The sequence below is a fragment of the Myotis brandtii genome, unplaced genomic scaffold, assembly GCF_000412655.1.
Source record: "Myotis brandtii unplaced genomic scaffold, ASM41265v1 scaffold915, whole genome shotgun sequence".
NCBI classification, from domain to species: Eukaryota; Metazoa; Chordata; class Mammalia; order Chiroptera; family Vespertilionidae; genus Myotis; species Myotis brandtii.
This window is the reverse complement of record NW_005371769.1, coordinates 3,504,102-3,516,066: the sequence shown is the minus strand read 5'-3', so window position 1 is coordinate 3,516,066 and position 11,965 is coordinate 3,504,102. Positions and strand designations below refer to the sequence as shown.

Genomic DNA, 11,965 nt, shown 5'->3' with positions numbered 1-11,965 from the left:
ATGAGAGCAGCCAGACAGGGTTGCCTCTTGGGTGTGATGGTGCTTAGTGGCTGGCTTCAGGGCAGGACCCTGGAGAAGAGAAAGTGTTTCTCAGATGTCTGGGTGTTCCCAAGCCGTGGGGGCGAGCCTGCACCATCTGACCTACCTGTGCATGTCTGGCTGCAAGAGATGGAGCCGGGGCTCCCAGGGCGCCGTGTCCACCCTCACCCTCCTCCTCTGAAACCCCAGGGGAGGGCGAAAGGGCAGACATGCAGAAAGAGAAAGGAAAGCAGAAGTTTCCACTTGTACTGGATGGTTTTGTTTTTTTTATCTGTTTGCAAATGTTCAGTGTAATGGTTTGAAACCCAGCCGTGGAGCTGCCGCCGCCCACACACAGAGCTGCCGTGGCACTAGCTTCCCCGGCGAACCGTCGCCCCGGCATCGGCCATTAACCGAAGCCACCCCGGGGCAGGCTGCACGCGTGCCCGGCGTCCCTCAGCACCCACACCGCACGGCACCCCCGGCACCGCCACCCTCCACACACACACAATTAAAAAAAAACCTGCAGCCCCCGGTTTCTCTAGAGGAGGCATAGAGAGAAGCAAAGGCAGGATGGGACGAGCAGGGAGAAAGCTCCTGCTGCACCGGAGCCACCAGTCCTCGGGAGAGCGCGCCAGCCCCCGCCTGCCTGTGGACTGACTGCAAGGTGAGAGAGGTCTTTGTGATTTCTTTGTGCACCTGGAGGTCTGGGAGGCCAGGCCAGATGAAGGGACTTAAGCATTGAGCCTGTCTGATGCCTCCCGAGTGATTCTATCAGGCAAGCATGATGGACGCTCCCTGCCAGGCACACGCAGTCATTTCTGACACAGCCCCACCCAGGTCCCCGTGAGTGCTGTGACCAAGGGGTGTCTGATCCCCCGTCTGCCACCCTCAGCACAGCCTGGGATGTGCATTCAGGTCTAATCCTGCTCTGGCCTGACCTGCTGATTTCCACCTGAGGCTGCTGACCACCCCCATCCCCCCCCCGCCCCCCGGAGCGAGCACAGACCGATTCCTTTGGGGCCATATGGAAGGGTTCTCCGTCCAAGGGGCTTTGGGAAACCTGTTTCCCCAGTGACCCCAAACCCAGTAATCAGAAGCAATCAGACCCAGCTGTCCAGCTAATCTGTACGAAATAGGCTTCCTTCCCAGTAGAAATCAACAAAGTTTAAAATAGAAGGGCTGTCATCGGAAACAGAGCTGCAGAGTTCTCTGCGGTGCAACAGGCAGGGACACTTGCCTGGAAAATATTAAGTCCAAATGACAGAGCTCATGGCCACACGAGCCAGGAAAAGACTCGGCTTCCTTGCTTATTAAGCATGTTTGTGGGTCGGAGGGTAGCTGAGTGGGGACCTCGCTCCTGGAGGGCTGAAACCTGTTGCCAGGGAGGAGCGACATCAGGGACCAAGGCAAGGATGGAGGGCGAGAAGAAAGGCCCTGATGTAACGTGCATGTAGGAGAGAAGCAGAGGAAAGGCCCTGGTTCTGTGCAGTCAGGGATGAATCAGTCAGCGGGTCTATTTTTAGTCGCTAAGATCTGCTGTTACATTTGCCTGGCATTAATTAATGTCACAGGCATGTAACATCCGCGGTTCGGAAGGGCCTCAGCATGTCACTCACACTGGGCGGGAGGGGCGTCCACCCTCGTGGAGGGTTGCCCTCAGGGTCTGAGGGGTCTGGGCTCCGACACAAACATGGGGCAGAATGTTCCGCTCTCTGGCCTTGCCCTCTCCGGGTGTATCCGCTAATCTCCTGGCTCCGGCCCTTGGGGGTCTGGCCACTGGCCAAGCGAGAGTTGTGATTGTTATGCTTTGTTTTTAAAAAAGGAAAGGCTGAAATTGAAAAAAAAAAAGAAAGAAAAGATGTTGGATAGTGGTTTGGAATAAGGAAAATGGTGTTGGGGGCAACTCAATCATCGCAGAGGAAGGAGGCCCATAATCCCCAAACAAGACTGATTTTGACGAAGTAGATTTCGTAAGTGGGGAGCATTTTCCAACGTAGTTTAGACAAAGTATATGTTAGCAGGAACCAAGTATTGGGTTGGGGTTGATTGGATGTTGGCTGCAATTATGTGTGAGACTAATTATCCCATCAGAAGCCTGTTCGTGTGTCAGAGCCGAGACCTTCACTCCAAAGAGAATTTACATGCAGGACAGGAGTGTGTGCCTGGCTTCCCACGGTGGCACAGGGTGACCGTCGGCTTGAGTAATGGGCAAGAGTGAGCAACAGAAGGCCATGTGGTAGTCAAGCTGTTGGGACAATGTTTTTGTACATTTGCAACAATTATTAGGTCAATAAGAAAGTGAGACTCAACAGGCCCTAATTAGAAGAGACACCCTTTATACTCTCTCATTCAGCATGCCCCCTCGCTCCCAGAGTCAGACCGCGTCACTGATTACTGGTCCCGCGCCACTTGTCAAGGCCTATGTGTGGTCCTTATTTACTTCAAAAGTCACTTACGGTTGGTCCATCCATGACAAGGGCACGGACAACCTCCTGAGTAGGCCGAGAGAGTTACTGGGCACTTGGCTGGCCTCTCTGTTGAGTGGAGAAATACAAGATGTGTAGATGACCTCTGGGGACCATCAGCAAAGCCAATTTTCAGATCCTCAAGAAGCAGCACTGCATTTCTGACATTCTGGAGAGGGTGTGGCCAAGCAGGCCTGACCTTGAGGGTTCTGCTACCAGCTCCATCCCATTCTTTCACCCCCACGGCTGACTCCAGGACTGTGAGCCGCCCCCCTCAGCTGCTCTCTGATGAGCCCTGTTCTCCTGACCATGCCGTGTTCCTTGAGGACACCCACCGCATCCTTCCCCAGGACCCCTGGGCTGGGGACACCTGTGTTAGGAACGTGGACCTGAGAGGGGAGCCAGTGCCTGGCGTCTCTGTTGCTGATGCGAGTCTCTGGCCTCTTCTGGTCCTGTTTGAGACCCACCAGAGGACGCCATTGGAAAACCAGTGAGCGCTTCCTCGGTGCCCACAATATAGAGTCCTGGGCTGCTTCGCGGTTTCTTCTTGCACATGGAATTCTGACCTGCAAGGCCAGGGACGGCTTTCGTCCTTGGGCCCTGCCTCCACGGTGGTCGGTGGTTGGTGGTCGGTGGTCGAGGTGCTGATTGGAGAAGGCCTTGAGGCTGTGCCCAGAGGGCTGACCTGCCTTTCTTATTTGAATCCTTGGGGGCCTGTGAGGTTGGTGCTGCCCCATCACTACTTCACAGAGGAGGAGGAAATGGAGCTGTATAGACTTGATTTGCACTCCATAGTCTAGTCATTGATCTTACTATAAAAGGACACTTGGCCCTAAATAAAATCTTGAAGGAACAGTGTCATTCCTGGGCAAGGTGCCCGTCTACCTGGGCTGCCAAGTAGGTGGAACCCGAGGCGCCTGGCCCAGCTCGGAAGCACGCGTCCCAGCCAGAAAGCCGAGCCCAGAGCAGTTGCTCTCCATGCCCGCTCCTGCTGAGCCTCTGCATCTGAGGGTGACTCCCAAGAAGGGCCGTGCCCCCTGACCCCGTCCGTCCCCCTGCAGGCCCCCTTCAGCAAAAGAGGAACCGGGCACATCACCACCTTGACATTCTGCAAAGGTCCCGGTTGACTAGTGTGCAAGGGGGAAGCTGGGCAGAGAGTCGGGGAGGCTCAGGACCCTCCCTGCCGCCGACCCTCCTGCTCTGTGACCCGCCACGGGCCTCACATCCTGAGGGGGAGCCCTAGAAACGGTCCCGGTTGACTAGTGTGCAAGGGGGAAGCTGGGCAGAGAGTCGGGGAGGCTCAGGACCCTCCCTGCCGCCGACCCTCCTGCTCTGTGACCCGCCACGGGCCTCACATCCTGAGGGGAGCCCTAGAAACGGGCCGTGTTGATGAAAACACACGTACCCATCAGCACAGGAAGCGCGGCCTCACGTTCACAGCAATAACCACCGGGCCCCTCACAGAAACCAAAGAGGAACAGATTTCAGATTTTTAACTAAATTAGGAAACACATGTTCTCCCTCCCTCGCGCCCTCTCTCCCCTCAGCAACTCTCGGTTTGCCTCACACGTGCCCTCTGCCCTCCCTTCCTATCCCCCATTGGGGAGCAGGACATTTAGGAAACAGTCCGCGCTCCTCTGGGCTGAGGGAGCAGCTGTGAGAAAACAGGATATTAGCGATGCTGGGAGCCCGCGGGCCTCGGCCCCAGGTAGGGCTGTCGGATCAAACACAGGATGCCCGTTAGCCTTTGGATGCCACGTGTGCAACAGAAACTTTTTAGCCTTAGCCTGTCCCAACTATTGCACAGGACACACGTACACTAACGTAGTAACCCTTGTTTCTGTGAAATTCACATGTAACCAGGCATCCTGTGTCTTTATACATTTGCTGCTAGTGACTGCCACACAGGCGGCCTCAGCAGTTTCCTCTTGTCTAGTGTTGGGCCCACACCTCTCTCAGGCCCTGCTTCTGGCCCCTGACATGAACGATAAAGCAGCCTTATCACAGTCAACTAGCGGGTCCTCAGCGCGGGTCACGTGTGAGAGGGGTCTGCCCAATGGAGGCGTGTTGTTATTCGTTGTCTCAGGGGAAACTGAGGCTCAGGAACTGGCGTGACTCAGGGGTGCTCGGAAAGCTGTGGCCTGTCTCCCTGAATAGAACTTTCTGGCAGTGGGTGGGTAAGCAGCCTGCGTGCTGGGGAAAGCAGGCTTGGAGGAGCAGTAATAACAGGTTAGCTTGGGAACGGTTGTATCAACACATGCAAATTATATGCAAATATCCTTGGCCGCCTGCAGGCTGCCCTCCCTGGATGGGAGACCTATGAGCATGGTTCCCAGCCCTGGGTTTCCGGCAGGAGCCGTGTACCTGGCTGAGCACACCGGGCCCGTGAGAGGTCCACGTTCCTGGGGTGCACGTGGGCTGGGGTGGGAGGCGTGTGTGTGTGTCAGTGAGTGAACACACGTGTTCTCTTGGCTGGATGAGGATGCGAGGGGGCTGGTGTGGAGGTGGATGCATGAGGGAGCGTGTTGATGTGTGCGTGACTTGCCACCTTGATCCGTGCGCCCCCAGCAAGCCACATGGCTCCTGTCTCCTGGGATAACCTCTCCCAGGCTCCTCCGGCATCTCTCTCCGGAGAGGAAGAGGCAGCCCCTCTCTGTGGGTGTCCTTCGCTGAGCTCTGGGCTTGGAGACTGTGATGAGAACCATCATAACCAGGACGCTGTCCACATCTCCAGGGCCCGGGTCTACCTGCCGGTGAGCACCCGGTCCTTCCTTCTCAGCGGTGCCTGGGTCATTACCGTCCCCAACTGACAGGGTGTCCCTGGAGGCTTTGAAAGGTGAGGTGACTTGCCCACTGCTGGTGAGACCCCAGCCCAGGTTCAACCCCAGGTGCCCTCACTCCACGCTCTGTGACTGGCCCGGTGAATAAAGGGTGCTAAAAACTGGGTCTTGCCATGAGCTTTCAAAAGACAGAGCACTCTTTTGGAAAGTTCTAGATGGAGACTTGCAAGAGTTTTAACTGAGATGTTTTGGGATTTGTGCTCTTAGGATTGATAGGGTTGGGCTCATGTTGGTGCCGGCGGAGCCCGGTGTGTTGGGAGATGTTCTCCGAGAGAGGAGCCGGGCCAGAGAACACGGTAGGGGTGGTGTCCCCGGCCACCCCCTCCTCCGCTGAAGGGGAGCTTGGCTTAATGACTGCGGATGCTGGAGTGGGGCTGGGTGACGGGTCCACGCACTGTCCTTGCTGATTGCTGGCTGAGTGGCCAGGGAGACGGCCTCGCACTGGGACATGGCAGTCTCGCTGGCCTAGTGCCGCCCAGTCTGGGCTGCTATCAGTCCTTGCTGGAGCCAGGCCCCACCCAGGTGCTGCAAGAGCTCCAGTAGTCGGACAGGTGTGGCTCTCCCCTTGGGGGCTCTTAGAACCCAGGAAACCAAGCGAAGTCCTTAGTGTGTTAGGTTCCTAAAGATACGCCCCAGAGTGCTGCAGACAGAGTGCTGCTGAGGGTCAGGCTGGGGTCACTCCAGCGGGGGAGACGGGGGAGACGCTGGAGGCCGCTGTGGAAGAGGCAGGGCTCTGATCCACCTGGAGGAGAGTGGGCTTGGGTGGAGAGGGAGTGCGGCTGAGGGAGCGGCAGGAGCACGAGCAGCTGGCTTGGGTGGAGGGTTCCTCTCTCACCGCCTGTGCCAGGCAATGGGCTCAGGGTTGGGGACACGGTGGAAAGGTCCCTGACCTCTGGGGTTGCAGCATTAAGCAAGTGATGCTTCATTATCCTTGTGGTGAGGACAGGGGGTCAGACTGGTCAGGGAATGGGGTCTGGGAAGGCTTGTGAGGACCTGAGACTGAGCTAAGGTAGAAAGGGTGAGTGGAAACTGCAGGCCATGGGTGTGTGGCTGCGGGGGCCCCTGACACGGAGCTGAAAGACCAGCGTCTGGCCTCCTGGGAAGCGGAGGCAGGAATGGGGTTTGGGAAGGGAAGGTGGGCAGAGGCCCGCGCCCAGGGGAGCTTGCAGGTAGGGACAGTCAGCTAATCCTGAGGGCAGTGGGACCGCTGACAGGGTTGTCACTAGGGTGGGGCCTGCAGATGTCATTTTGTTACGGCTGCAGAGTGGACTTGTGGAGGGCAGGGGTGCAGGTAGTGACCGACTTCAGTGAGCTGTGGTTCGTACAATTCGCTCAACAACTTGCTTGGCTGCCTCCGCCATCCCTGGCCGGCAGGCTCAGTGGCTACTTAGTGGCCACAGTACCTCAGCAGAGCCTGCACCTGAGTCCCGGCCCGACTGCCCCCCACTCCCTCTGTAGGACACGTGCTTGGGCTCGGAGCCCACACTCTGAGAGTCTTCCTCTCTGGGCCAAGTTCTGCACAACCGGAGAACAGGAAAGAGTCAGCGAGATAGGAAGCGTGCTTCAGACCCGCTGCCTGAGTGCTGAGAAGGTCAGGGCCTGGTTTCTGCTTGGCCCTCGGCCCTGGGCTGGGCGTCTTCCTGGGCTGGACTTCCTGGGGAGCAGGCTTGGCAGGAGCAGCGATTGCTTCACCGCCCGGGCGCTCCCAGGCCCACAAGGTGAAGTGCTTAATTGTTCTGGCCGCTGCCCTGGGTCTCCCCGCGGCCAAGCCCTGATTGGGGGCAGGACGAACATGTGTGACTGTCCCAAGGGCTCACCGACACACCCTAAGAAGGGCCTGTCAGAGGTGGAGGTTCCCACCAGGCTGAGCTGGAGGGACGGGGCCCAGGGTGCTTTGGCCAACCCGGCCTCAGAGAAGGCATGTCTGCCTGCTGCTTCGGGCTGGGTGGGGAAGCCGCAGGCAGCTCTTCCTCCCCCGCAGAGCTGAGGCTGCCCCCATGCTCCCCGGCCTGCCTGGAGCATGCTGAGAAGCGGGCTGTGTGCGCAGCCCTCAGGAGCCCGGGGTCTGGAGGGCCTCGCGGGCCGGCGGCCTCTTGCCTATCGCTATGACACAGGGGACGAGGGAAACTGGGTTGCTTATAATTTGAGTTGTGCTTCTCCCAACAGAGATTTGGTGGACTTACAGTAAGAACACAAGCAGAGGACAGACGGTGGAAAACAGCCAGGGTGTGGGATCGAGGCCGCAGAAAAAGAGCCGCGGCTCGGGGATGCGGTCTCGGCCAGGCTGGCCGCACACGGTCCCGTTTGGTTTCACAGGGACAAAGCTTGTTGGGTTGGAGGAGCAGCCGCAGGGACTATAGACGGATCTGTGCTCCCCCTGTTCACTGAAGTGTCTGAAGCACCATTTTTGTGAATATGTCCCCAAGATGCCCATTAGCCCGGCCCCCAGGTGGTGGGTGGGGAGGTCTTAGCCATTTTGCCCCCCATCCGGGTGGGTAAACTCTTCCCCTTAAAAAAACAAACTCTTCAGATAAGAAAGTTTTGAGGATGGGAGGAGGGGGGAATCCCGTTTTTCTTGTTATTGTTGAATGTAAGGCTTTTTCTTTCTGGTCTAAAACATTCATTTACAAAACCAGTGGGTGCCACCAGCAAAACCGCTTCAGGGGCCCACAGTGGTTTCGTCTCAGGCTCCGTGAGTGAAAGCCCGCGAGCCACAAGCTCAGGAGCCACGTCAGGTCTTCCTCCGTGGGGAACCGGCTTGTAGGGGGTGGGCGCCTCCTTCCCTCACTTTCTGTCCGTCGCTCAGGAACTTGCTTTCTATGTGACTGTGGGTGGGCACGGCGGGCGGTGGTCTGGGGCCGTGAACCCGGAGGCAGCGCCGGCAGGAGGCCTGTGGGGATGGCCCTGGGAGCTGTCACCATCACAGCGGCAGCCATTATTCCCAAACGGCGTTTGCTGCCCAGGGAGAAGGGGCAGAGATAGTTTTGGGGAAACTGTCTTTTGAGTCAGAGGGACATTATCTTGGTGGATTTCTGCCCTCTGCCCACCAAGCCACCGGTTTCAACAGCAACGGCCATCTTTCTGCTTCCTCGCTTGGCGCACGCACTGGGCCAGGCGCACCTGCCAGCCAGCCTGTCCCTGGACCAGGAGCCTTCACAGGGCTGAGCCCCCGCTCCTCCGTCTCGCCCCCACCTCCCTCCCCCTTCTCCTCCCCCCTTCTCCTCTTCCCTCCTCCTCCTCCTCCTCCTCCTCCTTCTCCTCCTCTTTGGTCTTTGTCCTTGTAGGCATTTAGGAAAGCTGCGGAGTGAGCGCAGGGAGCTGCCCTGCCCTCGGCCTTCCCTCCCTCGAGCCTGAGCGCTGGGGGCTCGCACGGAGGACACTGGCCTGACTGTGATGGGCTTTGGACATCTTTGGATTCAAACAGTGTTTTGTGAATGTTGTCTTTCTGCACTAGGATCCAAGCTGGGGCCCGGGGTATCATTTCATAACCTTTTAAAAAGTTAGTGCTTAGGGAGTTATTTTAATGGCTATTATATAAATACATTATGAGCACATCAACTGTGATTACAGCTGGGGCAAATCAAGTGATAAGAGTGGGCCAATTTGAAGAAATACGCTGTAACTATCAATGACGCTGACACGCAGCGCGGTGGTGAGGAGCAAGGCGCGTTGTGTCCGCCCAGCCCCTCCTCTTCCCAGCCCCCCGAAGGGAAGGGTGTTGCTCCTCGTCCCCTAGAAAGCCAGTGACAAAGTGCTGGCCAGGCCTGGATGGGGCCTGGGGGGACGTCCAGCCCAGCCCCTTCGGCGGCCCCTGCGCCTCTCCGGCTGGAGGAGGCCGCGGAAACTCTGGGTGGAAGGAAAGTTTCCATTTCCATTACTCAACTGATCCTTGACCCCCATTACCACGGATAATCAAAACCTGGCGGAGGCATCAGCTTTTAATGAAAACATGGCTTACGTGGCCTTGAGGACAGAGGCGGAGGGTTGCCTGTGCAAATCGCACTTCAGGGTGCGGTGCTGTCCCCACGGAATGATGACAGCCAGCGAGTCGGCCGCACAGCTGTGGAGGGCCCCTTTCTTTGGGGCTGTGATTGCACCCCTCTTTGACTACGAGGACAGTGTGTGGAGGAGGGAGCTGCTCCCAAAGATAGGACAGGCTTAAATGAAGACCAGAGCATCGCTCCCGGGCCTGGAGGGGCTGGGCCCCACTGCCTGCCCCTCCAGAAGCCCCGCACTTGGCTTGAGGCTGAGTGGGTGCCTCTGAGGCTCAAGTATCAGGCGGGTGGCACCTGGTGTCGGGGTGTCTCAGTGAAGGTCTGGGGCAGCTCAGGGAGTGAGGGCCACTCAGCAGATGCTGACTGAAGGCTGATTCTGTGCCCAGCACTGTGCAGGGCACGCGGTCGGATGGCTTGAGGCCTGGCAGGGACAGAGGAGGGCTGAAGCATCGCTATGACACAGCTGGGCAGACGTGCTGCGGCTGTCCGCCTCCGAGAGCATGGTGGAGGGGGGAGTGGGGGGGCGCGGGGACAGGTGTCCCCGGCTCCGTGTGGCCTTGGTTCTTCACTGTGTTGCATGGTGTGCACAAGAGTATTGCCGCGAGCAAACAAGCAAATGTATCCCGTTGTCATTCGCTTGTGTGACATACTTTTGGGACCATGACACCAGGCTGGGCTCAGTTGGGTGCTTTGAAGGGGGCCAGTGGAGGTGGGGAGGGGAGAGAGGCAGGCGGCAGGATGTGGGGACCATCTGGGGAGACTCATCTTGTAGTCACTATCGATTCGACTCATCTGAGGCATTGAGAAGCGCTTCTTAGAGGCCTGCTTGCTGGTGAGCTGGGCCGGTCCCTGGGCCCCAGGCTTCCTGCTCAGGCTCAGGGGCCCGCCCAGCCCTGGGTGAGCCAGGTGGTGCTTGCAGAGCTGCAGTGGGGCCAGGGCTGCCAGCCCCCCCGCCCCCTTCCCTCCCCACTCCCTGGCTTCCTGCCATGTGACCAACGAATGTCTGGGGCTCAGGAGGTCCCAGGGACTGAGCCCCAAAGGCAAGATCATTGAGTCCTTGACCTGTGCCCTTGGGGGAGGTGGGTGTGCGTGGCCCCTGGGCCCCTTATTCCTTTCTCCTTCCTGGCCTCACTCAGCCCAGGTGCCTGATGGCTCCTGCATCTGCTGCTTTGTCTCTGAGATAGCTTTGTTTGAAGAAACAGTCATTTCAGGCCGCAATTTTGCCAAATGAGCCTGGCTTTTGGCAAGGGGGTGATAATATCTTTTTTGTTTGTTTGGGAATAAGAGACCTGAGAAAGCAAGTTCCCCATTCTTTGGAAATGTCTTTCTTTGGTGACTACTGCCACAGGCGTAGCTGGATGTTCTCTGCTGCGCCCTGGAGAGTTGAGTTGCATCGTGGTGCTGAGAACAATTGGAAAGGGAGCGCTTGTCGCTTATGATGATGAGATGTAACTCACATACTCTAATGCTCATCCTTTTTAAGTGTGCAATGTGGTGGTTTTTAGTCTAGTCACAAAGTTGTGTGGTCGTCACTAGTTTGTAATTCCAGAACATTCTCTGTTCCCGCCCAAGTAAACTCCGTGCCCATTAGCACTCACCCTCCCTCCGGCAGGTCCAGGCAGCCCCGTGGGCTTCCCATCTTGGTTGCCACTCTGGACCCTTCCTGTGGACTCAGCTCTGGCTGCTTCGCTGAGCACGTGGCCCCGGGGCGCCTGTGTGCTGCTCTCGGGACCTTGCTGCTCCCGGCTGCGATGCTCTTCAGGTGCACGAGTGTGCCCCATCTACCTGTTCATTCGTTTGTGGATAGATTTATTTTTAATCAACTCCAAAGGTATTTTAAAAAAGTTCTTGTACAGGAAACTCTTTCATTGGTTTATCTTCATGAAGGGCATTCAGACCGTCACTTGGGAGAAAAAAAGGCAAATCACAGGTCTTTTTAGGGGACAGGAGCGGATTTGTCCCCGAGGACTTCCCGGGAAGCCCGGAACCGTCCGCCAGCCCCAGGGGAGCCTTGCTCACCCCTCCCTGCCGCTTTCCATCGCTCTCTGCTCGCAGTTTCCTGCTCTGAGGCATCTGGGGTTCTCCCCGACTCCTGGGAAGGCCGTCTCTTCAGCATGAGAGGTGTGTTTTGTTGGCCTGCCCCAGCCCACGTTGCCAGCACCGCTCGCCCTCCTTGGGGCTGAGGCTGCCCCAGGCCTTCCCCCTTTGGGAGGCGGTGGGGCGCTCGCAAGGCTTCGGCTTTTGTGCATTTTCAGGCTTCCCTCGCTTACCTCTTGTTTTCTTTTTCTAACTTGATTTTAGAGAGGAAGGTGGAGAGAGAGAGGGAGAAACTCGATGTGAGAGAGAAACATTGACTGGTTGTTTCCCGGACATGCCCTGACTGGAGATTGGACCCACAACTTAGGTACGCGCCCTGATCAGGAATTGAATCCACAACCGTTTGGTGTATGGGACGATGCTCCAACCTACTGAGTCACCAGGCCAGGGCTAGCTTACTCTTGCTGCTGCTTCTGCCCATCAAACTCTTATGCATCCTGCAATGCCCAGCTCATCCACCATTTCCTCCAGGAAGGCTCCCCAAACCCTCTCTCCTGGGGCTCTCATATGCTGTGTTCATATGTCTTGTGGCGGGGGGGGGGGGGTT

At 57.5% G+C, this 11,965-nt stretch overlaps 1 protein-coding gene across 1 annotated transcript in view; it reads left to right on the top strand.

Moving 5' to 3' along the window:
- The first annotated feature begins 436 nt into the window (after nt 1-436).
- The window catches only part of ZNF831 (zinc finger protein 831), a 95,528-nt gene continuing 83,999 nt past the window's right edge, over nt 437-11,965 (top strand). The window contains exon 1 of the mRNA XM_014532780.1: nt 437-685. The gene's annotated coding sequence lies outside the window, so the exon portion shown is untranslated. The remainder of the gene's footprint in view (nt 686-11,965) is intronic.